At 37.2% G+C, this 26962-nt stretch overlaps 1 long non-coding RNA gene across 1 annotated transcript in view; it reads right to left on the reverse strand.

Moving 5' to 3' along the window:
• Positions 1 to 5010: 5010 nt before the first annotated feature.
• LOC142601909 (uncharacterized) overlaps positions 5011 to 26962 on the reverse strand; it is a 96537-nt gene continuing 74585 nt past the window's right edge. The window contains exons 3-4 of the long non-coding RNA XR_012835482.1: positions 7022 to 7073; positions 5011 to 5139 (exon numbers count right to left, since the gene is read on the reverse strand). This is a non-coding gene — a long non-coding RNA (uncharacterized LOC142601909). The remainder of the gene's footprint in view (positions 5140 to 7021; positions 7074 to 26962) is intronic.

A 26962-nucleotide genomic window follows, 5' to 3' on the forward strand; every position in this document is an offset into this window, starting at 1 on the left:
AACCTCTGACTTCTGGGATCATGGTACCTACTAATTCGTAGCACTTATCAAAATAGTTACTAAAATTAATCAAAAGAAAAAACCCTAAATGGCAAGCAACTTAGAAAGGCCAATATGTGTCACAGACTATACAACACCGTTATTATAGAGAGCTCAGCATAATAACAGACTTGGAAAATTTGTGACATTTATTTTGGATAAAAGTGAAAATACTAGCTGTGATTCTAAAAGACACTCATTCAATACTGGTTTGAGTCACATTTTTGAGAAATAATTTAATCAAATAATTTCATCACTTTTTTTCTAGTACTAGGGACATTTTTATCAAATAAATAAATTTATTTAGTTTGTCTTCCCCTCTTTTTACCTCAGTTTTAGATGCAATATTATTTCACATGGGATCAGACAACTAGACTAATTTTTATCCAGTCTGTAGCCTGAAGTTGTAATAGTCAATGCATGAAAAACTAGAAAAATATAAAATATACCCATCTAATTTTGAATTGTTTTCCAAAAAAGATGTACTTCTTCAGAGGTCATTCCAATAGTAGATTTTCATGAAATAAAATCAATCTGCTGACATTTCATTGTCTTGGGAAATTGAGTTGAATCTGAGCATTACCAAACACTCAGAAAATTGGGCAATAAATCTGGAAAGTTAAATGCTACCCTCTTCTCCCTGTCTTCCTCATTAGAAGACAATGAGAGAGTAGAAGGTGGTTAACCCTCTGAAAATCAAAAATCTTTAGGAAAGATACCAACAATTACAAATAACCAAGTTACCATGTCTTAACAAATTACCTTTTCTGAGCTGACTCTTCCTAATTGATTCCTTACACACCCCTACACTTCTGCAATTCCAAACTAATATTTGCTTAACATTTGCAGTGGACTGGAAGCAGATAGACAAAATGGTCTAGCTGAAGTGCTGAATCCTTCATAACAGTGGCCTGTTTGTACGTGAGCAACTGTGCTGTAAGGCCCCTGAGCACATCCTCGCCCATGCTGGGGGTTTGCCTGCCTGAGTTCTGAGCCAGCTTAGACACAGTGCAACTGGAGGCAGCCCCTGTTCCTTCTGGTGACGTTGGGAGAGGCTTCCACACAGCTCTGCGGCAAGGCTTTAGCAAGGGCTGACCCATGGGAGCTGATTTCAGGCAGAAGCTCTTGCATTTGCCCCGTGTCTGAGCTCCAGTTCCCATCAGAGCCATGCCTGTTCCCAGCCTTGCACCTTCTGGTCTGGGTCCCAACCTATGGACAGACTATCCAGCTCGATGCCAGTTGTGCCTCATCATCACAAACTTCCCTGATGCCCTGGGCTGGGGTGTTCTTTCTGTTTGTACAGTAAATAGTACAATAGAGCTCTAAATTTTGGGATACAGCATTTTATGATGTTAAAAAACACACTGAACACTAAGATGTGATCTAAATGCAGCTTCAACTGATTCAACTTTGTACTCCTGGTCAAGAGTGAAATGCAAATATTTTCAGCACTGCAACAGAGAAAGAACTCAATTTATTCCAAGTCTCAGTTCAGCCCTAGAGTCATCAGCTATTAGGAGGTTCCTCCTTGGCCTTTAGCTGTTGTTCTGGAAAGGCGCATGTTGCTCTGTCATAGGTGGCGTGGTATATTAGCTATATGAATGTTGCGGGTGCCTTGAATGCCCCTAGAAGGCTACATGTGCCATTTGAATGCCTGAAATACCCCTAGAAGTCTACATGTAGGCAACTAGAAGGATCCCCAATAAAACAAAGTACATTAGACTACTTTCATTGAATGGTTTCATTTCAGTATCACCAGTTGTTTCACTTATTTGCAGTTCAGTACCAGTGTGGACCAAGAGAAAGTGATCCATATAGTCAGCAGCTCTGATTTTCATTTCAGCTGTGTGAATGTATTTAATAAAATGGCATATGGTACCACTCACTATATCACTGTCAAAAAAGTTTTGGTCTGAACATGTTTATGATAATCACCTTTCAGCATTCTTTATACACAGTGTGCAACTGTACACCTAAGTCACATGGGTTTGCTCTTATCTCTCTATTAGATGATTAAAGCAACAAAATGGCAAATAATAAATATTCATGGTCATTGCTGAATACAGAATTAATGTTACTTTCCATACATCAGAGTGAGAAAATATCCACTTGATGAATGTTTCTAATCATCATCAGAAAACGGATGTGAATATAGCTGAATTGAATAGTAGCTCAGACTGGAAAAGAGGTTTGAGTGGATTATGTTGTGTATTTTTGAGCTTTTTCCCCCCATCTCCCTCCCCACTTCTGAAAATGATCCCTACAAAGTTTCAGATGGTCTGCTGTGGAATCTGTGGGGGAAACTCTGCAACGGTAAGGCATTATCTGGAATTTTCAGGTCAGATGTGCATTTGCAGCATTCACGTAAACATCTGTCTCTCCTGTATTATCATACATCACAGTCCCCTAGGTGTTTAAACTTTGAAGACAATCTCAAGCAAAATGAATAGCACAATATCAGGGAAGGTGGACTGCTTCAAAGGTAAAGCCGTAAAGCCTCTGTCTTGTGGGTTGAAGGCCTCTATGGAGTTCCAGCTGGCAGACCTAGATCAGGTGTTAGTCTCAGCTTAGCTTCTGGTGGACTGCAGTGCACTATGCAAGATGGTTACTATGATATTTGACATGCATCTGGGACTTTCTGCAAAAATGAACTGAAAACTGAAATTAGCTTTCTACCCTGGAGAAATTTTTCAGTGTAGAAAATAGCCATTTCCATGCCTGTGCCCCTGGCTTTGTTGGAAGACTCCCGCATGACTTGTCACTACCATAAAAGCTTTCTGAGAACTCTGCACACTGTGCCCACTCACATATGTGGCTGAATGTTCAATATTGAAATCCTGTGACATGGAGGCAGTCTGAGAGTCAGACAGGCTTTTATTAGACAGTAATTGATTGATGACCTTGGTAGAAACGAGTACCACATATGAACCTTAAACAAGTACTATGGTTGCTGCTGTCTAGTCCCCTGCAGCTGAGACTGGTGCTTGCAATAACAAAGGTGAAACCAGTATCTGTCGTGTAAGTATTCACATTCATCATTCTTCATCTGTGGTTCTCTCTGGAGCAGGGCAGATGAGTTCTCAAAGAGGAATATCTCCTCAGACACTCTGAGTATTTCCTGTGAATCACCCAGTACTTTGAAATCATGCAGAGTTGTGCATGTTCAAAAACCTTGTTGCATTAGACCTTTAACTGGTATTTATTACTGATTCCATTTTAATGATCTATAATCTGAGATGTAAATGGCAAAGTGACTTCTCTGCAAACATCAGCAACAGACACCAAAGTCCTGATCCCCAGATTATTTAGACTATACTTAGGTTTTTGCCTTGTGTAAATTGAGGTCAGAGATGGAACACAAATGAAGCAACAACTACAGTGTGTTCCTTCATACTGTGGTAAAGCTTATGCTATTCAGTATTCACAATTAGATAGCTCTCTTCAGCTTTAATAACTCTCCTTCCTCCTTAATTGTTTTTGATCAGTATGATCTTCCCAAGCATGTATGAGTCAATTCTATCTAGTATGAGAAAGGGGTCCTCTCTGGCATCAGCAACTCTGTGACTGGCATAAATGCTAATAAAAAAAAGAAAAAAAGCAAGCCTGTTAATTGTGAATGATTTGCTTTTTCATCCCAAGCTGATGGAGGAATAATTTTGATGAAGGATTCAGAGTCAGGGATCATCAAGTGAGTTCACTCCAGATTAATTTCCCTTTTCAAAAGTACAAAATGGTTGCTGCCGGAGTATGGAGCTGCATTTAATCTGTCCCATTCAAGGTGGGATGAGTAGGCCATATCTTTGTCAGCCATTTAATTCAATCAATGCAATTTAATTACGTTTCCATGCAAAACCACCTGTGACTTTCCATCTGCTAACGAAATTCACCCATCCTTGCACATACACACAGAGTCTTCAAACAAAAGAAAAATGTATTCCTGGAGGTATAAAGGAAATAAGGTTTCTGACTATTGCAGCTGGAAACATCTGCTCATACTGTCTTTCCACAGAGTTGGTGGACAGGAGCTTGCCACCTGGGTTGCCTTTGAAGGAATGGAGTTGAGAAACATCCATTCAGAGAAAATTAGAAGTCCCAAGGTGAGCTGACAGAAGCCAAAATGATATACTGGTCCTGTACAGGAGCAGAAATGTATTAAATGTGGCTTCAGGAGTACAACTCACCTTTTTTACCTATAGAAGCTTAACAAAATACTGAGGGGAAAAAAATGTTTTGGGTTTTTTGGTGTTTTTTTTTTAGTCTGAAAACAGTGATGAAAGGAATCAAGGTGTGTTAGATGTTTTGGGGGAGAGAGGTTTGTACAAATTTCCGGCTGTTTGATATTATGTGTAAGCTTTACTCTATGTGAAATTAACATCACTTTCTGTTTTTCTGTGCCATCCCTACCTGCTAATAGAGACCAGCAGAATAATTTCTTGCTGAACCAAAGGATACACTAATTGCTATCAGGCCACACCAGATGATAGGCAAAGCATGGGACTGACAGTATGATCTCTCTTTAGCCCAGAGTGAAAGTGGATTCTCAAGTGTCTTGTCAGGTTTCTCTTTCACTATGAAAAATGGTCCATAGTAATAATTAGAAATATTGTTTACTGATTTAAAATATAGAATTTAATTTCTGCAGAAAATGTCAAGATTTCAAAACTATTTCCTGTTCCAGTCCAAACAGGAGAGTCAAAATAGGGAGAATTTTGATGGAATAGAAAGCGATACATATTTCATACTGGCAATCACCAAAGTAAAATATTGTTATTTGTAATACCAGTAAATGATTTGACATTTTTAGAAGACATTTCTCATCACTCAGCTAATATATAGGGTTCTTTGTAATTAGTATTTTCATGCATCAAATTCTGATTTCATTAAAAATATTTCCTAATTTACTTACCTGCTTTTATTAACATCCTTCTTCCAAGAATCTCAAAGTAATGTAATAGCTTTTTTAAGTATCATGGTGTCTTTAGGAAGACTGCAATATAAGAAACTGAGTAAGGTCTCATAGAAAAGTCTGTGACCAAGCTGAGAAGAAAATCTGAGTTTTCTATGAGCCAGTCCTGGTACATTCAGCCAACGATTCTAAATCTGGAACAGAAGCTAAAATGAGGATTGGGATCTCAAACAATATTCCTTTCCCCAGTATTAAATAGGAAGGAAGTCCAGGCTCCTCTGGGTGTAGACTGAAAGAGCTTTTTATTACTGAGACAGAATTATGCTAGACTGTAGTTTCTTTTCAACAAGGTGTATGCAGAACTCTGCCAATTAAAGAAAGTCTTTTCTTATTTCCAAGTTGGTGTCATGGTTACTATTTTTTTCTTCAACAAATAAGAAGTGGAAGTACTCCATTGTCAGTTCCTATTGTGTATCTCCTCAGGCATATGATTGCCTCTTTCAGCTAGAGAACCTGGAAGTTCTTTCAAAAGTATGTGTAACTCACAGGCTGAAATAAAAAGGAAAAAAAAGAAATCTCCACACCTTTCAACACAGAGGTTTATAAATACCAGCTTCTCTTGATAAAAGAAATGGAGCTTTCAAATTGAATGTGGCATTGAAACTGAATGATGGTTTATTCTCTCTCACACACACTTGTTTTTTTTTTTTTTAAGTTTTTTCCACACTTAGAAAGAACCTATTAGTAAGAAATGAGAAAAAAATGATAAGCCTATCTAGATGAATGAGAGGAGATAAAATAAAAATGTTTAAAAGGCATTTTTTAGTGACAAATAACAAGATGAAGAGTTGTATCAACTTTGTGATTTTTTTGAATACTGTCTATTTCTAGGTTTTGTGTTGGATAAAGAATAGGTTTCGTTTGTGAGATAAAAAGGACAAAGTCTTCTGGAGCTGTGTTCCCCTGCAGCATATATATTTTCATATACTGGTATAATTTGGAGTTACAGTCTAATCATAATTCCGTTCCTGTCTTTAGTAAAAGCATGTGCCTCTAATTTGCAATCAATTTCTGGGCTTGACACATGGAAATAACGAATGTCCTCATCTACAGCTGGAGACAAAGGGAGAAAGGAGTGTGCAGCACTTCACAGGCTGGACTCTTTGGGCATTTCACACCTCTAGACTTTGGAGCCTGGACATCCAAATCATGCTAATATTGTCCTATAATCATCAAGTGAATAATGATTCTCTATTTAAAATTTTTCCTTGCCTCCTTTAAACATACAACTTCAATAACTGCATAACATAAGTGAGAATTTGATGGCACTGCCTCATGATGTGGGGTCTGACACAGTGTAAAGTATGTAAGTTTTACCTCATTCATTGAGTTTTTTCCAAAAGCTGATATCTGTCGACATATTAATCTCTATATGTGTGCCACAGCTACTATTACTTTTCTCTGATAACATGCTTGTCTTTTGCTGAACAAAAACTTGTAAAAGAAACAATATCTGGAAACATTCATTGTCAAGAATAAATATGTAGTTTTAAAATCCTCCCTTTTCAAGAAGTCTCATGCCTGATTTTTCAGGGCATACCTATAAAACTAATTTCCCAGTGTACAGAGATTTTGTTGAAGGTTTTCTGTACTAAACCACTGAATTTAAGAAGCCTACATGACACTGCATCATAAAGAAGTCATCTTAATTTTGTGTTCTGCTTCCCTGTTTTAGATGGAATGAAACTTGCTTAAGTATCTATCATGGCTTTTTGTAATTAATTTTATTGTGATGGTGGCTGAGATCTTCAGACATGATAGAATCCCCTTCTGCTAAGCAAAATATAAACACGATGATGGGCTTTGCTTTGAAAGGCTTTTAGCCAAGTGTATCAGGAGAATGAACAACTGAGGGAGGAAACAAATGAATGGAACACAATGAAATAGTTTCAATTCTATACCAGAAATCACTACCAATAGAAAAACATCTACAATTCTAGGACAAAGGATCTGTTTTCTCACTTGCCATTGTGAAGGTCTAAATAGCTGCTGAAGAAAGACAAAGATGGTACTTACCAATCATTTCACCTGTCATTAATGAAATTACTGCTAGGCTGGAACATGGAACCTGCTTGACAGCAACACCAGATGATAGCAATGAAAAAGAGAAGAGAAATGCTGCAAGGCACTGACACTGCAAACACACTTTAATAAAAAAACCTGCATCTAGCTCCACTAAAATTTGGCCAGCTCACTACAGCTGACATCTCTATACTTGCGGGTTTAGGATTTCCTCTAATCACTACAATGATACAACAGTAGTTGCACAATGGTAGACATCAAGAATTTTCTGTAGGTAAAGAATTGGTCAATAGCAAGGGTATTAAAAAGAATACTTCACAGCTAGTATAACATGATGACAATTTAGACTTCAACTAAGATGATTTAAAAATGTAATTAATATTAGAAAAGAGTTTAATAAGAAGAATCCTTAGGCCTTTCTGGATCATTTTTCCTATTGTGATATAAATAATCTGGTAATTATTCCCCCAATGAAATATGTATATGTTAATTAAGCAAAAGCTTACAGCTCACTATATATGCTTTTTTTTTTTTTTTTTTTTTTTCTTAATAAGCAGGGTTATTGGGTAGGGCTGAATTATATGGGAAATAATTAATAGTCATAGAAGCCTCTTCCAACAAAAACCTGTTGAGAGAAAGGGAGCATAACTGCTCATAAAGGTGATGTATGGTAACATTAATCAAGAAAATAGATGCTATATAAAACCAAAAGGTCAGCTCCTGCGAAAAGTAGCAAAAAAGTGTTGATTCAGGAGGTTAGCATTTAAGACACTTTGACAGTGCACTACCTTTCAAGTAAAAGGTTTCTGAAAGTCTTTACAAAAGGCATGGTTGGTATCATTTGCCCAATTCAGTAAATTAGTCAGCTCTAGAATGAAACAAGACAGACATACTGTTCCAACAATAAGGAAAGGTGGATCTCTTTTGTTAATCTTATGCTTGAAGGGAGGACTTTATTAGTAACAAGCAAAGAATTTTAAATGACATGCAAGTAAAGAATACATACTGGTTTTTGTTCACAAATACTTCCATTAGGTGAGAATTTGTGTCCTTTTTCTTCAAAGGACAACAAATTCTGCTAATAGCAAAGGTAGCATTAATGACAGAGGACAAGAAGTGTGAATCAAAGAGAAGCTGGGGTTGTGATCATATGCTCACAATGACTAACTTGCAGCCACTGCTGACTAGCTGGTTATGGGATAAGAGGAACAAGTAGGAAAACCCCATTCCTTCTGTGTTTCTCTTTCAGATGGCTTACAAAGATATCTTACAATATTTGAACTCTATACTGGGAAGGTGTGATACCTCCAACACCTGTGATGATAGCAATGGTTAAACATAAAAAAAATCAAATCCTGGTTATGTCAGCTAATTGTATGCTTCTCAGTCACAATATCTTGACATTTATAGACCTCATTTTGAAGAGTATACTCTGAAAAAAACAATTTCATCATGCCATCATGCATTGTGTCTCCAGTTCTCCTCTGCCTTAGACTTTCCATTTTCCACATGCATATTCTGATTCATCCTCTCAGCTTCTGTCTCTGAATCTGTATTTAGCTTGGTGCTTCCACACTCTTTATCCCACTGCCTCATATTTCCCTGGACTAATCTTCTATCTGCTACCTCATGTCCCTTCACAACAAACCCAATTTTACTTCTAAGACGCTTCCCTCCATCTTCTTCTTGGCATACCTACTCCAAGCAGTTTCTGCTTCATGCATTCTGTGTCAGTCATGACTTTTTAAAAGTGACAGTAATACTCCAAATGGAAATGCATGAGGTGCTTCAGCAATGCCAGCCAGTGAGGAAATCTTCCTTTGACTATGGAAGATTGCTGAAAAGCTCTCATTGTTCTTCAATATTAACTTTCAGTCCCACAAAATGCTTGAAACATATTATTAGCGTTTTTTTCCTGCCTATTTATCTCCCTATGTTTCTCTATTTTTTTACTTATCTCCTGGCACCAAGTAATTCCACCTAACCTTCAGGGATTTTTGTTTGCTATCATTTCGTGGGGGAGGGAAAGAGAGACAAGTTTAAAAATGCATATGTTGTCCTTACTGTGCTGTAACAAGATTGGCATGGTACCAGTGATGTTTGAATTTCTCTCTTAGGAAGACTAAGATAGTTCAACCAGCTGCACTGAAATTGCATTGAAAATGGGTACTTTGCAAATTCTCCCCATAAATGAAAGTTTAAATTACAAAAAGCCGTCTGACCGGTTATCTCTTAGTAAAGTGCTTTACAATTTGCATATAAACTTCATTTCTTTTTCTAATTACACAGAGTAAAATGCATTCATTTTGCTTTTGATTACAAGCTGGTCTTGCCAAACACCTGTGACTGCCACAAATTCTAATTTGTTATTTATTTACTTCAAAGCAATCTTATTATCTAAATGATTCAAAGCATCAAAGACCTTAATTATTGATAGTCAATTCAATAGGGTTACACTTTCCACGTCCTTGGGCTGAAGGCACTTCTTTACTTTCTTCTGCTCAAGTACGCACTTGGCTGAGAAATAGGAGATATGATTATGCTATTAAGTGTATTGGAAATCACATTCTTGCCTAACTGCAACTAGATTTAGACAATAGCAAAGAGCCAAGACTGACAGCTACAATCTGCTGGTTAATAGTACTAAAAAAAAAATTTAAAACTTACCCTCCTTTCTACTTTAACAGTAAAAAAAAAAAATGTTGCATGTGTAACACCTGTATTCTGCAAGTCTGATCTAGTCTTCACAATACTAATGCTGCATGAGTACCTCTCATTTATTCCAGGCAGTAATACTACAAATTTACACTAGTGCAACAAATGTGCACATGGTGTGTCCTGTGGTCATGATGAAACTTTTATGCTTTCTGACAACTTCATTAGAACATTTAAGTGGGTTTCAAATGCTCTTATATGTGTCAGAAGTAAAAGAATGAAAAAGGTCCTCAATACAAATAAGACATTTACCTAACATGCATGTTTTAGGGTGCAAATGTGCGTATTCCTAGTGCATACATGTACATGGATATCACAACGTAAACTTTCAGGCAAAAAAAAACCTGCAAAAAGCTGCCTCTGTCTGCAAATCATATCTTAATCAGTGTCTTGGACCGTGAGAGATACTATAGTCACATAATGCCTTGAAGTTTTGTTGTATTATGCTCATTTCCAGGAGCTAAGGATACTCAGAGCTTCATTCAGATAATTTTTAATCATACCTTTCTCCATTAGCCTCTACAATATTTTCCCTTTAACATTTAAGATCTTCAGATATAAGAAGGATCATATTCAGTATGAGGCTTCCATAAAACTGATCACGTAGCAAACAGAATGCATAGATCTCTGCCTAACTTCCTTGTCTGTATCCTTTTCTTTTACTTTTGGACAACCATCTTAGATTCTATTTCAACTATGGATATCCCAGGCATGGTAAAGTTTTCTGGTGTCACTGTTCTTCGAAATATATTCATATATTTATTTTTATTCTATGATTCTATAGTTTGTCTTGTAATGTGACTACAAGCACTCCTTCATCCTGTCTTATTCCTTTTAGACTGGGCCGGCATCTGCTATTTCATTGTTTGACTGGTAAAACAAAGGTTGTCCAGCTTGAATGCATGTCATACTATATAATCCACTTAGGTATCATAGAATCATAGAATGGTTTGGGTTGGAAGGGACCTCAAAGATCATCTAGTTCCAACCCCCCTGCCATGGGCAGGGACACCCTCCACTAGACCACGTTGCCCAAAGCCCCATCCAACCTGGCCTTGAACACTTCCAGGGATGGGGCATCCACAGCTTCTCTGGGCAACCTGTTCCAGTGCCTCACCACCCTCACAGTAAGTTCTTCCTAACATCTAATCTAAATCTACCCTCCTTCAGTTTAAAACCATTACCCCTCGTCTTATCGCTATATGCCCTCATAAACAATCCTTCTCCAGATTTCTTGTAGGCCCCCTTCAGGTACATTAGGCCTGGTGTTGCATGATGTAATGCAGATCTGTAAAGAATCCTGCTCCATAGGAATCGAGAAGTAAATTACAGAGGAAATGCACAACATCCTATACAATACAAATGCATGGATACGGTGCATATAAACTCCACACAGATATACACATACATGGTACATGAATCCACACTGTAGGTTAGATTTTTGGCTGTGTAAACCAGATCAGTTCCAATGGCTGAGTGAAGCAGATCTGTGGATGGATTGCATGTGTCCCAGCCTTATTGTGGTATTTCTTCAGAATCTGTTCTTCTGTATGTGCAATGTTGATGTGTTAATAGACTGTTCACATATTCCTTAAATGACCTGTTAGTCTCCGAATTCAAGGCTCACCTTATTCTGTAACATGAGATGCCAGTGGAAACCCTTTCACATCTAGACTTCTATGGGTTTTTTTTTTGTTTTTGTTTTTTTTTATGATATTATTGCCTACTGCAAAAGAACCACCAAACCATCTGTTCTGCTCTTGGCAAATTAAAGGGAACTGATTTTCAAGAATTTCATTGCAGTAGATCAGTATGCAATATCTTAAATTAGATATCTTAATTCTGTTTGCATGTTTACAATTAGTATATTTTGGTTTTCTTTTTAGAAAAAACAAAACCAAAAATGAAAAGAAAACATTTGATATTACAAAGCCAGGAGTAAGACCTACATACCAACATTTTACACAACTGGGAAGATACTAAACAATAATAATCTACATGGAGATACAAAAAAAATTCTAAGTACATGATCTGTGGATGCTCTCATCATTAATAGGAAGAGACTAAAAATGACTCAGTAACCGTAATGTACTTCATTGTTCCACTAACTCTTCACCTCTTAAAGCAGCACCATCATTGAATGGCCATTTTAATGTTACTGATGTCTTATAATGGCAAAAATAATATGACAACCATAATCATGTAGTAACCCTACAGAAAGATATAGATTCTCTTATTACATCATGATTTTTAACTTTTTGATATCTTATAAACAATGGAACATAGCAGCACACAAATTGTGAGGTCAAGGTGCAAATTATGGAACAATGTTGCTCTTGCTATTTTTAGGGCTTAATCAGAAGCAATACATGAAATGCTGGAGAGAATACTTGAATCTTCAAGACAAGTAAGACTGATCAGAGGAAAATATGAGCCAGGATAATTAACATATTCCTTTAAGATCCTAAATTTAAATTTTTGTTCAGCCAACAAAACATGATTTTGCAGTTCTATTATTAATTAAAAAAAAGTTTTAAATATTTTAAAAATTTATATATAAGTGTATATATAGAAAATTTATCTTTTAAAAATCAATCTCTCCAGCATTTTGAAATACAGAAATTTGCAAGCTTGAGCTGAGGAAAGGAAAATTGACTGGTCAGGTTTACTTGCTGAAGCTAAGATGCACAAGCAATCAGCATGGATAATGAAAAGCGTATTAGATTCTTAAATGATTTTCATCTTAACAACCTAATGTGTTATTGTTAACTGAAGGAAATAAAATTATTTAACTCCACTGCTTTCCACTTCTTTAAATCACTGGTTAATTGGATTTTCTAGGTAATTGGTAAAAGGATAGTTCCAGTCTCTCTCTTTCTTTCTCTCATTATCCCATCTATGGCTTTTCAAATACTGCAGCAGTACTGCTTTCACTGAAATTAAACATCTGACGCAAAGCTCCCTGAAGTCAGTGTAAAGATTTCCACTAACTTTAGTGGGATTTGGATCAAGACCTAAGTAAGCTGCATAAAATCTCTACCTTTATAACTGAGCACTGCAAGCAGGAGAAATTGTTGGATGGCCAGTGGTCAGGATTTCCATCCAATGTGAAAAGTTTTCTTAATTGACCTCTACTGTCTTGTCTATTTGACTTTTTTTATTATTAGTATTATTTTACTTTGTGACTCTGTTTTAAAATCTTTAGGTATTGCCAACATTACTTACAGGGCTTTCATTTTATGGTAGCACCTTGCAACCTCAAGAGGAATTATACTACATGAACACAAACTCCAATACACTACCTTTTCTCTGCTGGAAAATTTACCATGAAATTGAGCCTACTTCATTCTAGTGAGCCATTGTTACATCATCAGTGACCTTCCACTCTGATCAGCATGATCCAAATCCACCTTACAATATCTCTCTGAAGAGTGACATGGGTTGTCTATGAAAATACAAACTAGGAGACTGACATCTGGACACCCTGCATTAATTCAGTGTACTGCCAAAAATTCTGTACTTAGTTCACTTCAAAGGAGCAGCTCACAGTGGAAAACAAGACTGTGGGTTTTCTATGCTAGTTCAGTTCTGAAAGAGAAAGGAATTTGGTTGGGAGAGTCCCTAGTGAAGTGGCACCCTTTTTCCATGTGAGACTCAAGTGTTATCCTACTTAAGAGGAAAAAAAAAGAGGGGAAAAAAAAAAAGAGAAGAAAAAAAAAGAAGGAAAAAAAAAAGGGAAAAAAAAGAAGGAAAAAAAAGAAAAAAAAAAAAGGGTTTTGGTTGGGTTTTTTTAATAACCAGTATCAGTAGACCTTGGACCACAGAGAGGATGCTACACAGACTATCTGAGCACAAGCTACGCTTAGTGTCACTGTATCAGGTTTCCTCTAGAGGCAGTTGTCAGAGTGCATGCTATTCTACAGTCACCCACTTATTTGTGAAATCACTTTAAGATATAGTAGTATTCACAGAAAAGCTCTCAAGAGACAGCCCTCCAAGCAGAATGATCAGTGTAGCAGTTGAAATTGCATCACTTTTCTCTCCCAGTAGGGAAAGAGAGAGAGAGAAAGAGTTTACTGCCAGCACATTAACGGAGTGAAGAGGTAAGGAGGTCTGCCTTTAGCCTGCAGTAACAGCCCGCAGCTTCCCCAATTGATCTTTTAAAGTGCATGAGTGGTAAAATCATTCTGGAAGGGACCGTGAATGGCAGAGAAATGGATTTCACTACTGCTATGTTTGCAGTGGCTTGCAGATGATCTGCCACAGGTCCACCCACAGTCGTTCCATGATCAATGAAATACTTTATTTATGCTCAGAGCTATCAGTTGTTAATGGTGAGCTCTTGTTGTGTGCCTCAGAATGCACATAACATGAACACAATGTGACACTCAATTAAGTATACATGTCAATCAGAAGACATCAGTGGAGATCTCTTTGTTAGCCACATTGCTCTCTGCCCTAGGTAGAGCCCTTTCATTAAAACTGTTTACTGTATGCTTGCTCATTCTGTACATCCTTTGGACTGGCTTTGTAGTCAAAAACAAAGGCAGCAAGAAGAGAACCTACAAGTTTCATTGTTCCATACATGCCTGAAAGGCTTCACATTTTTCAGGATCTTTATTTCCCCAGAATTTTTCGCCAAATACTTGGAAACAAAGAGGGCTCTGAGCCCTCCAGCTTAGAGAGAGCACAAGTCCCTTTCCTTATCCCTTCCCTTCCTACCTCCAATCTTTGTTGGTGGGCTCAGCAGGGAGGCCAGAGACTGGTAGGCTGAGACATTACCAGCTGGGTATTTTGAGGAAAACTTGCTCTCCAATAGTCTCTGCTATATCTCTTCATCAGCCTCTCTGAGGATTTCGGTCTTTGCCACCATACAATACGTTTCAGTCCCATTGTTTTCATGAAAACTTCTAAGGAAAATATTCCTCTTTTGCTCTTCACAGTTCCTAGTTTGGAAATGGCAGAGGATTAACATCAGTGTTTTGCTGTGTTAAAAACAACCATGAAACTCTCCTCAGGATATGAAGTATCATGCAGGTAGTAATGTCAAGATGTAACTCACACGACATGATACAGTTCAATGAGATTTTAATTTGCTGCAAAATTTAACACTATTAAACAGGAATTAAGACTGAGGCAATTAAAGTACATTCAGAAAAGCTTGTAAAGCTCCTGCTTATGAGGTGGGAAAGGATGAATCAACTTTAGGCAAATGCCAGGGGAGAATAAAAGAAAATAGAGGCACAGGAGAGAACATACAGTTGCAAAATCACTTCCTGCATAGGTAAACCCTCTTGACTACACAAGCCTCAGAGAAACATTTTGGAAATCATTCTACACAAATACAGCTATACTGAAATTCTGCTAACCTAAGAGTCAGAAGCAAAGGAGTAATTTTTTGAAATTTCTGCTAAAGCTGGGTCTTGAGACATTCTCCTCCTTCACCTAAAAAGACCATTTACAAGCATAAGCAGCAAAATAGCTTTTGAAGGTTTTTTTATCTGAAGGACTACTTTCAAGATGTCTCTATTCATCTATTAGTACTCTTGTGAGAAGTTATTGAACAATTTTTGTTCAACTGCCATTATTTAAACCTCCTGTGTCTTGCAGATGGTAGCTCCTTAATACCTGTCTTAACTTCTGGGTTTCCTTCCCTACCTTTGTTTACACTTTTGGCTTTATACTTTCTGTTAGCTTCTGTTCCTTTCCACTATCTTTATTGTTTTCCACAAATCCTAGATTTTTCGTCTCCTTTTTGTATCATGTTCTTACACTCTTTTCATTGATCTTGTACTTCTAAATTTCCTAATCTTTTAAATCTATGTGATGATTCTATATAAAAACAATGGAAAGCTTGCATCTTTGGCCTACTATTTCTTTAATCACAAATTTCTTTAATTATATTTCATTTTTAGCTATGGGAAGATCATTCCATTGTTGGTTATGGCAATGATTCTAAATGTTTTTGCAGATGATCAGATCTATCCTCCTCTGGTGGCAAATTAATAGCTTTTATACACTATCCTGCCAGTAAGCAAGCTACGTGTAACTTTATTTGTACATCTGTGTGGAAACAAAGATCCAGAGGAATACTAGTGGCAAGTATTAGGCCTCTAAAAGAGTAGAGAAGTCATTTTAGGCTGGTTTTATAGTCAAGGGAGAGAGAAAGAGACCTCCAGAATGCACTACCAAAGATCTGAATTTACATAGCATGATTCAGAGGAAATGCCCAAGACCACTTTTAGCTGACTTAAGTTTGCAGAGATGAAGTCAGGTCTTAGTCTTTCCAACAGTCAATTTAGCAATGTCCAAAAACTGGACCAGACAATCCTCAGTTTTATATTCTTTCTTCTCTATCCTTTCATCCTAAGGATGTGCCTGAACTATATCTGTTTTATCTTAAGGGGTGTTACTGACTTCTGTGTTAGTATCTAAATACCCAACACTGTGCTTTGTTCAAGATAACTTGCAGAGATGATCTAGTTCTTCCATAGTCATATTTTCTGCTGCATAAAAATACATTACAGGAAGTGGCAAAGCAGAATCCAAGGAAGAAAGCAGGATCTCACTGAAAAATGCAAAACAAAAGACCATAAAAATTTAAAGCACTCTTCAGAAGGAAAGAGCTATTACTGAAGGTCACTGAAAGGAAGATGGATAAGGAGGGAAAGAAATCAAGGCCCACAAGCTCTGCATTATTGAAGAGACAGAGTTTCAGTAAAGGAACAAAAAGTAGAGAACCAGGAGCCAGGACTAAGTCTCTACTGAAAATTAAAGCAGTGCAGAAGTAGCTTGCTTTGTGGCAAGGGAGATTCAGGGCCAGGAGACCATTTTCCTCTCCTAGGTGTTCAGTTGCCTGAGCTCAAGGCTAGCTCGCTGATCTGAGATAGCTCTCTAACCTCAGTTCAGACTGCTGTAAAGGAACTGTTTAAGAAGGAGCTATAAGGAGCCTCTGCAGGCTTAGAGTAATGTTTTGCTCAGGAGCTGCTTTTAAGTTGAGACTCCTGCCCTTGGTCCTGCCTGTTTGTATTCCAAACCAGTATCCTTACTGACCTCCGTGCTTTGTTTCTGTCCATTGCAGAAATCACACGGCTCCATTTATTTGATGCGGGAAATTGCTGTTTGTCAATTAGTCTAATTCTACCAATGCTCTAGCACAAATTGAACCCTTTGTTTTTCATTGTACATATGGTGAGAGTGCAGGATAAAGGAGATAGAAAGTCTTTGCACTAATGAAAATGGAATACACTTCAGACTGGCCTCTTCTCTAACAGCTTTTCTATTCCTGTTGAATCAATTCCGTTTTTCTCTTTGCAAAATAAGCTAAAATTCTGCAGCAAAACCTGATATATAATAAATTTCCGTTATGGAATGCTGGCCCTTCTCTGGCTGAAAGGGTTTTCAGGCTAATAGATGGAGAATGCATTTCTCAAGCTACCATGATAGTGGCAGGCAGGTGCAGTGATAGCAGAATTCACTTAAAGGGACATTACAAAGACTACACTTCGTTTTGTTTTATTTTGTGCAGCCTGCGGTGGTTGCTTGAAAATCACCCAGGAATTGATTTTTCACTATGATTTCACAAATTAAAAATACCTGAATAATTTTTTTATGATTACTTTTCATAATTAAAATATTTTTCACATAGTGCTGTGACCAGCATCACAGAAAAGAGATCAGTCATCTGAAGAACAGCTGCACTCCATTCACAGCCCTTCCCTCTGGGTAGCACTAGCAGCAGGAAAGCCTGCCCAATTCCCAACTCAGATATAAAACTGTGCCTTCCCTCAGTAACTCCGACAGTAACAACACCAACAGAAGTAAGTGTTCCATAAGCAAACTCTGAAGTTATAGCATGAAGTAAATGAGGAAGTGTCCTGGCTTCCTTCTATTTAAAAAAAATAAAAATAAAAAAATCTTAAAGCAATAAATCACAATCATTCATGTGCTGTGACTGGCATGCCTTACAATGACAGTGTTTCTGTGGAAACATGCGGATTAAGCGTGAATAGAACATAATTACCTCGGTCTCAGCCCAGGGAACTTTGTTCAGAATCTATAGACCCTGTATGATCTTCATGATTTAAATCCCTTGCTGTCCCTTTCAAGTCACAGAGAGCTTGTGTGGATAGTGCCCCTGGATTCCTCTAAATGAAGTTTCCTGAATGAGAACAGCAGATACAGGGATAGCAGAGAGAGGATTATTGTGCTCTGGTTTCACAGGAAATATCTTTCAGTGACACCTAAACATTTCAAAATATCAATAATATTCCCATCTCAAAGTAGAATGAACACTAACACTTGCAAAAATGTTCAAGACTGAAAAGATATATTTTCAAATGCTTTGGGGCCACGGAAGAAGACTTATTCCAACAATCTCAAAATGCATCATTTTAATCACAAAAATATTAAAAGATGCAAATTTTTCTTCATTTTCTTAATAAAAGTTATTTTAATCTGGAAAATTGTGGGGTTTTTTTTTTTTTTTTAAATCTAAACAATATAATGAAACTAGTTTTGAAACCCTTTCCAAAACAACCATTGGGTTAAAAAAATTGCTGATACCAGTCTTTTGCCCCAAGAAGCCTTCCTTCAATAAATAAACAGTTTGAGTGAAAAAAAAAAAAAAAAAAAATTACAAAAATCTGACCAGCTATATTCCCTATTACTACATTTGAAATATGCTCAACTGACATGTAATTTGCTTTTTACATCCCACTCTTAACCTATTTGAACTTGACTTCATTTTCAAAATCCAAATCATTGATCTTTGTATAGGAATAATTTCCTTTTCCTTTTCTTCTTTCTCTCAGAAACATTCATCACCTTTTGTAGCATTCCAACTTAATACTGAAAAATACATCCACGTATGCACAGATGTAAATTATCTAGTACTTATAAAAGGAAACTTTCTTCCTCTTTCTTTCTCATTATGTAGCAAGTATAAAAATTCAAAGTTCCAGTTACTGTTTCCCCTATGGATTTTCAACCTATATCATTTAACTTTTCCTGACATCTTTCTTCCCTCCCTTTAATATTACAAATTTCTCCTAAGCAATGAGAACCTGTATTTGCATCTTTGACAGCAAAGGGGAGACTGACGGATGGAAGCAATGCTCTCTTTGAATAATGCAAGATGTTGTGACAGTGACAGTAATAAAGAGTCCTAAATAATAGGTCCTTCTTGATACAATTTAAAAAGTATGCAGCCTGTTGTCTCAGCCACAGCAAACCAGCTCATAACTAGTGCCTCAATAGTAAGGCTGAGTTCCATCCATCTCAGTGACAGCTGACAACAGGAGACTAATCTCTCTTAAAAATACTTCCCAATCACTTTTTGCTGTAATTAAATCAACACAGTGTTTTACCACACACAAGTACAGGAAAAAGGCTTTCTGTTTTATGACATTTCAGAGTGAGCAATGGGCTTAAGTTTTACTCATCACCACCCTGGGGGAAGTTGGTGCCAATTAGAGTTGTCTGCATCACCTAATGCCAGTCAAGACCCTGTTCTCTTCTGTATTTTTTTTCCCCCCAGTGGTATCCAGAGATATTAACAAACAGGAAAGAAATGGTGATAGAATGGTAAACCTTACAGGCTTAAATCACCCACATGCACCCTGCAGCACTGACACCACTGGCTGAGGATCTCACCCTCAGGATTTTATCTGTCTCAGTGTCTGTCATTTTATTTGGTACATTATTTGCCACAATAAAAGAAGTCAGAAGGGACTTTGAAGATCTTCAAAAGGTGAAAAATTGGTTAGTCTCAGTTGTACTTTTAATTATGCTTATAAATTGATACAACTTATACCATTAGAGAGGTTTTATTAACTTGTACAGATTTTGAACTACAGTTTCAGTGACATAATTTGGTAATTTGTGAGTTATAGGCTTTCATTTATGGAATTTCTGTAAAATGCTGTCAGAATTAGAAAGAAAGAGGGAAAGATATAAAAAGGGCAAACTGCTTGAGAATATGGTTAATTTTGTGTAGAGACTTAGACCCTATAACAGCCAATGAGACTTGCTAATAGTTAACTGTGCTCAAGTTCAGAGTTGTATTGAAGATTTTGTGTGTAATAAAAGTCTAAAACGATAGCAAACCCACCTACAGTTATCACAAGAAAAAAAGGCAATCATCTAATCTAATCAAGAATGAAAATCTGCCACCTACCCAAGGTACTTTGCAGAATTACAGCCAGGGAGAATACACTATGTACTTTTGCATATCTTTGGCACAGTGGGGTCCTGGAATACCTGAGAGAGCATGTCCAGTATGTCTACACATCAGACTTAAGCATATTATAGGCACCCATACTGAGTAATACCAGTTACTATGCAGCCATAGCAAAATGCAAGTCAGCATGAGATTTGCTAAGCCCTATATTCACTAAGCTACAGAGCAGCTGATCAAAGCCTGCTTCCATGTCTCTCTATAACATTGCCATTGACTGTGCAGTCAGATTGTAAATTATAGCTGCATTTCTAATCCTGTCTTTGGCTGGAGTTGCGGAGAGTAACCGCACACCACTTGCACTGAACACATCCTTCCCCAGCCACAGCCATGGTTTCTGTGGCCATATCACATCAGCCTTATTAGCTAATGTATAAAGAGTGACACAGCAGTGGAGACATCATCTTAATGTTATCTTCCATTGCACAGTACCAGCATTACCAATTGCAAATTTCTGTACTGCAGCTTCAAGAACTTTCTCCATTGCAACTGCTTCCCTGATGTATTGCAGTTCACAGTAGGTAGAGATATGCAAAATAAATATAGCCAGTTAGCTAAAGCTGTTTTGCATTTTCAAAGGAATATGAAAAATATTCAAGTTTCCTTTTACTTCTAAGAAAGTAGTGTGGATGATAACACCAAGGGTATATTTTTTTTCCTATAGGAAACCAATCACCTGGTTGGGATGTTAAAGTGTAATCTTTTGTTGAGTTTATGACAGAAGTAAAGATACAGGACTTATTTCAAATCTCAAGAGTTTGCCAAAATTGCCCCAAACTGAACCATATTCACTTTAAAACAATGACTGCATGTATCTATACTATATAATCTTGTGAGTGTATGTGGGGAAAATCTTTAGAATAATAGGATAGAAAAAGGCAAATAGAGGTAAAATAAAAGTTCACACAGTTGCACTCATGGGGAATACCTACCTGTGGTGCAGGAGTTTGCATGCTTCTATCTGAAATTGTAGAGAAGAAAGGTTCAGAAATAACCTTATAGCTGTCTTCTACCATCTCTGCAGTTCTTGCGTGTTGGCAAAGATATGGTTTAATATAAAGGCATTCTCTTAGAAGGAGTGTGGACTTCTGACTTCTATTGTTCATCTGTGTTATGCCTGGAGATACCAACTCCGACAAATTCTCCATGGGTCTTAAAAGATTCTTCAATGCTTAATGGAGATCAAAGACACTCTTGGTACTATTTGAAAGCCTCATTCCAAGGTCAAGGGGGAGCTGGCAACGCACCTCTCTCTAACATGACACAGCAGATCAGCACCTCCTTCCTGCTCTTGCCTTTGAGCAGAAGTGGAGATAAGTGACCCTGCAAGTCTCAGGTCACTCCAACTTTCCTGTATTCATATGATATCTCAACAAGTCTGCTATTCAAGTCTAATGGACTTATGAAACTGCTTTAGGAAACAATGTAAAGGAAGAGCCTAAGTTTCCCATAATACTACAAATATACGTCACAGCTGGGCTCATGAAAAAGGGTTTGAAGTGTCTTCTGTTGATTCAAGCTATTCCATAAACATCTGGCAGGCAGTGTCTCATTCCATCTGCCTGTCAAAGGGTAGTAAAATCAGTACTGAAAATAATAAGAAACAACATAAAAACAAACAAAAAAATCTGTAAAAATTCCAGCCCTGACAGGATGAAAAGAAACAAACCAGAGTGATAAGACCTTGCCATTTAAGAAGAATAGAAAACTTTGTTTTCCATTAAAAAATAGAGAAGAGACCCGTTTGCACATCTGTCTCCAATTTTCCAATGCTTATTTAATTCTAATACTTACATCATACTCAAAGTGACCCTGACAGATGTTTGATAATGAATCTGCTTTGAAACTCATCCAGAGAAGCAAAATCTGTTCAGGGAATCCAGTGCTCTAGCTCAAAGGGAATAACTTTAGATCAGCCTGGAGCCAGTTAATACAATCACACTTGTACAGTTCTTGGAGTGTTTACTAAATGTTGTGGTGCAATAAATGAACAAGAATTGGCTAAGCATTTAAATCCATCTCCTGCCTGCCTCTGAGGTAGAGTGTAACATGATTTGCCCCCTCTGAGGAGAATGGAGATTTGTGACTGTAGATTTATAACTTTAAAGGGATACTCGTTTGATCTAAAATTTCAATTTAAAATTGTAACAGCTGCCTATGGCTGAAAATTTCTTTTAATTCATCCACTGATGCTCTTCTCTTTCTTTTCTTCATTCACTCCAGAAAATATCTCCCAGTTTTCTGTAAGGTTTATTCATTCCCTCCACTAGATGTAAGAATGCTACAATGGCTTCACTTGCTTTTTCAACCACTTACGACCACCAAAGCAAATACTACAGGGATTCAGGAGCCATCTTATCTTCACCCTTTTGAGGCACCACGCTATCATCATCCTATTACAGAACTGCCTGCACAAGCAGTAAACAAGCAAACAAGCAAACAACAACAAAAAAACCCCAACCTTAATGTTCATGGGCAGAAGATAAGATTTTTTTGGATTTTTCTGACAGAAGTCACATTCATAGGGCAGAAAATTCCTGGTCTACTTTTCTCCCACAGGAGAGAGGGAAGAACTCTATTTTACTATTCTTAAATTTAATGTTTTTGTCATTCACTATTCTAACTAGGCTTCAATCACAAGTGATCAGGAATTAACCAAAAGCAATGAGAAGCACCTGTCCCCATAGCCCTGTTCAGGCTACTGAAATGTCCAGACAGCCTTTGCATGCAAACTTTCCCACCATACCGAAATCCTGTCAAGCACAGCACGATCCTCCTCATCTGGTATGGCAGCCAAACCCCATTGCTTGTCACTCCACATCAAAGAGAGAGCAACGTGGAATTGAATGTGGCTGCTGAGCTGGCTGGGCCCTATGAGAGCAGAGGCACTCTTCCTTTGAGAGCTCCAATGGAAAAGACAGAAGGAATTTAATCAGCTTTTCAACATCTACTTCTGAAGTAACAGGACAGCTTTCTGACCAGGATAATTTTATTTATAAAGACAGTGCAGTTTGCCATGTTTGTTTAGAGTAAAACATTCCAGCTCAGCAATGAGATTCCTCAGGGATTGTGCAAGCAGCACATACAATCCATGGTACAGCAAGCAGGCTGGAATTGGAGTGAAGCTCTTTGGAGGAGTTACCAGGTCTGCTTTGATAGCGGGTAAGTGCCTAGCAGCACGTTGTGTGTTTTTCTGACTACATGTGTTTGGAACTGAAAGCCTGAGATTAGCAAGCAGGTAGGGCAATAGTTAGCTACAGAACAGAGTTTGTAGAGCAATTTGTACATCAGGAAATAGGGTTTTTAACCAATTATACATAGTATTCTCCTAAAAAAATCACCTTTCTCATACTATTTTGTTATCCATATTTCAACATCTCAGCAATTTTCTGATGCCCTAGAACTCAAGGAGATTGTCAGAGGAATGATGGCAACCTGGGAAGAAGCTTACTTTTTTCTTCTTTTCCAAAACTGTGTTTTGAATGCAGGCTAAAGGCCTTTGATGAAGGTCAGAGTAGGTGACTCTTCTGGTACAGCATAAAATTCTTATGAAGAATAGAAAAAGATTCTCAGTCAGGAAGGTTTGACAGTAGGAGGAACCATTGGTTATATGGTTTGGAATTATTTTAAACAGTTTGTCTCATCTAGTACCTGACCAGCCAAAATGACTACATGATGGGCTGGTTTTACCCATCTGTTGGGACTATTGACGAGGTGGTGAAATCAAAGCCATATACCACAAGAAAAGTAAACAATATGTATTTTGTCTAAAATATATAACACTTGCACAGCAGGAGGGCTGTTACCTTATAGCCCAGCCATCATGCACAAAGAAGCCAGGTTTCTGATGATCTTCATGCTCTCATTTCACAATTTGTTTTGATTCAAGCTATGAATCTGTATACTTCATGAAAAGGGTGATAAAGCCAGTACACTGTGCAAACTCTTAAACTAACAGAAAACCAATTTTAAATCAAGCCATCTACTCTTCTTTCACAAAAGCTGTGTGATTAATAAATTATTCTAATTAAAGAGTGGGTAAAAAAAAGGAAAAAATAGCTAAAATTAAATAGCACTAATGAAAAATTTTGGTGAAACAAAAAGTCAAAAGATTTTCATTATATATCCAGTTAAACACTTTATTTATTTAAAAAAAAAAAAACAAAACAAACAAACAAACCCAAAACCACCCAACAAAACAAAACAAAAAACACCAAACAAATTTACACTTGAATTTCAGGATTAAAGGAGTGAAAATATACATAGGGGAATTTCAAATTTTAAAAAAAATCTTTTTTCAAAACATCTAGACTGAAACTGTCACTAATTTTTTCTTTCTTGTATGATAAACTCAATAAAACTAACAAAAATTCACAAAACTTCATATAGTCTAGAACCTGTAACTTTAGGGAAAGAATTAATTAAAAAAACTGTTTCCTTTTCTATTTTGTATTACGTGGCTTAAGAAAAAATGCAGACAGAACTTAAAAAAAATGAAAAAGAAAAAAAAGAATGAAAGACAATAAAAACTACCAAACCAACTTGGACTTTTCTCATAGGTTCCCTTTTCTTTCTCCACCTCTTCCTCAGCTTCCATGTAAACAAATATCTTATATTGATACTGACAGGCCAGGCGAATTCACTTACGTTTCCAGACCAATGACAATAACAAGGCCAGTCAATTATGAATTATAATAAAGTGATTTAGTTCAAAGAAGTGCCATAGAGATACAGTTGTTTTGTGTAATACCAATGTGTAATGCCAATATAGAAATTGTAGATCAAAATTTTTTGTTTCAGTTTTGAAGCCTCAAGAAAATATTGCCCTAGGTCATAAGGTAATTGTAAATAACTGCTCTGGAGAGACATGAGAGGGCGATTTTTTGGTGAGCAAGATTCTGATTAATTTAAACAATATTTTGAATAATTTTAGGCAAAACCACAGTTCAAAAGGATATGCATCAACTTTTTCTGTGGAAAAGGAGATAAGTTTCCACTAAAAGATTTATGGTATTTGTTACACCTATCAAAGGCCATCAGGCCATTGACCTCAAGTTTCTTTATTTTCTAAACCAGAAGATACATCTAAGGCTGGATTCTTAGGGTTAAAGTAGTCTAACAGTTCAGCCCATCAGCCTTTTGTCCTAAACTGATGTGCAGTTTCTGAAAACACTATTACCAAGCCATAATGCTCATTTATAGGGCACATCTACCGGCATTTTCACTCAACATTGTTGTTCCCTTAGCCCCACTAGTTGCTATTTTTGATTATTAGTGTTCTCGCATCAGCAATCATTTTGCTGCCATTTTGTATTTGCAATTCATAAGCGATCAACACTCCCTACCAAAACTCAGTCAAGTCAGCCGGTGGAATAGTCATGTCCTTCAGCAGCCTCAGGGAAGAAACAGTGTTCTGTGAAGTTCTACATTTTTCTCACCAGAACAAAACACAGGGCCTCAACTCAGTTTTACACCTTAGACTTTTAAACCAAGAAAAGCTCTAACTGTGTTATAATCAACATGCAATTAAGATCTGGCCATTCAGCTTTTCTTCATTTCCCCATTGGTTTAAATGAACACAACAAACCAAAGCTGTGGTTCTGACCATGCCACATGAGTCAGACCTGCTTCCATCAACAGGAGAAGCAGGGGAAGATAGGTGCTTTCTCTGGCTGGCAGGGGAACATCCAAGATGGGTGGACTGAGCACCCCAGTATCACTGTGCCCATGCCTGTTCCAGGTCTGACTGCATCAGCCTCTGCCCACTGACACTCAAACAGCATCGCTCTGGCTCTGACCATAGGTAGATGCTTCTGTCTGTGCAAGATGTGTAGACATTTCTTCAGATACATGATGAGAATGCCTCATCCTATAGTAGAGCTACACTGATGATTGAGTCTACAATTTGCAGAGGCACAGAAAAAAACTCAGACAAAACCAGACTACTTTAAAAGCTGTGACTACTGCCAGAGAATAAGGATCCCTCTCAGGGAATATTTTCAAAGCGAGCTTCAGGAAAATAAGTCAGCTTTGTCTGAGGAAAGTCAAACTGCAGTCAGTGCAGGATAGACAGCAGGTAGAGTGGCTATCCTTCCTTTAAAAGATCATATCCTATTTTTTCTGTAGGTATCTTTCTGTTCTCTATTTTGAGAGATATCCATTATTTCATTCACTGCATGAGTAAGAGGAAAGCCGAATCCATCAGACAAACAAGTAACATAACTGCTGATTAAATCTTGTTCTCAGTGTACATTTCAGCCAGGAGAATCCCTGTTTTTTTATTAAGAAAACAAAACAAACCCAAAACCAAACAGTAGTTTGCATTTATACAACAGCTTTAAAGCCAAAAGTTCCTGATCATTTTACAAACTCCAGAAGACATGACTCAAACGAATAACAAAATGCAAAAAAGAATCATCTAGCCTTCCCAAAGGAACTGCACCTAGGATTACCCTATATATGGTTATTATCTGTAAGATGATTTTCTTAATGTCTAAAAGCAATTTCACCCCTTCTATTTATCAGGAAATAAATTTCAGATGTGAGTACAGAAAAGATAGGATCATCCTGATCTAAGCTTGATTCTTGACTGATGAATTCTGAATTGGTTTAGATACATCCAAGACATAGATAGTGATTGGTTTTATAAGAGTCCATAAAGTAAAGGCACACTCCCCCAAAAGGAAGAAAGAACTTTTTAGGTGGGTAGCTTAAAAAATGTTAAATAATTGCTAAGAACAAGAATAGTTACAAAAGACTTACTCTATGTAAAAGCAGTTTATCTATTTCTAATGTGAAATTGTCATGGATAAGAAACACATGAAATAACTCTACTGTAAACAGAGAGAACAACAGACTTGAAACTTTGTCTGTGACTAATAAATGTGAGAATATAGATTTTCTCTATACGTGGTGATTACAGCAGAAACAGCAAAAATGTGACACACTTATCTATAGTCATTTGTATAGTTCACTTGATTGCC

The sequence above is a fragment of the Balearica regulorum genome, chromosome 5 (assembly GCF_011004875.1).
Source record: "Balearica regulorum gibbericeps isolate bBalReg1 chromosome 5, bBalReg1.pri, whole genome shotgun sequence".
NCBI lineage: Eukaryota > Metazoa > Chordata > Aves > Gruiformes > Gruidae > Balearica > Balearica regulorum.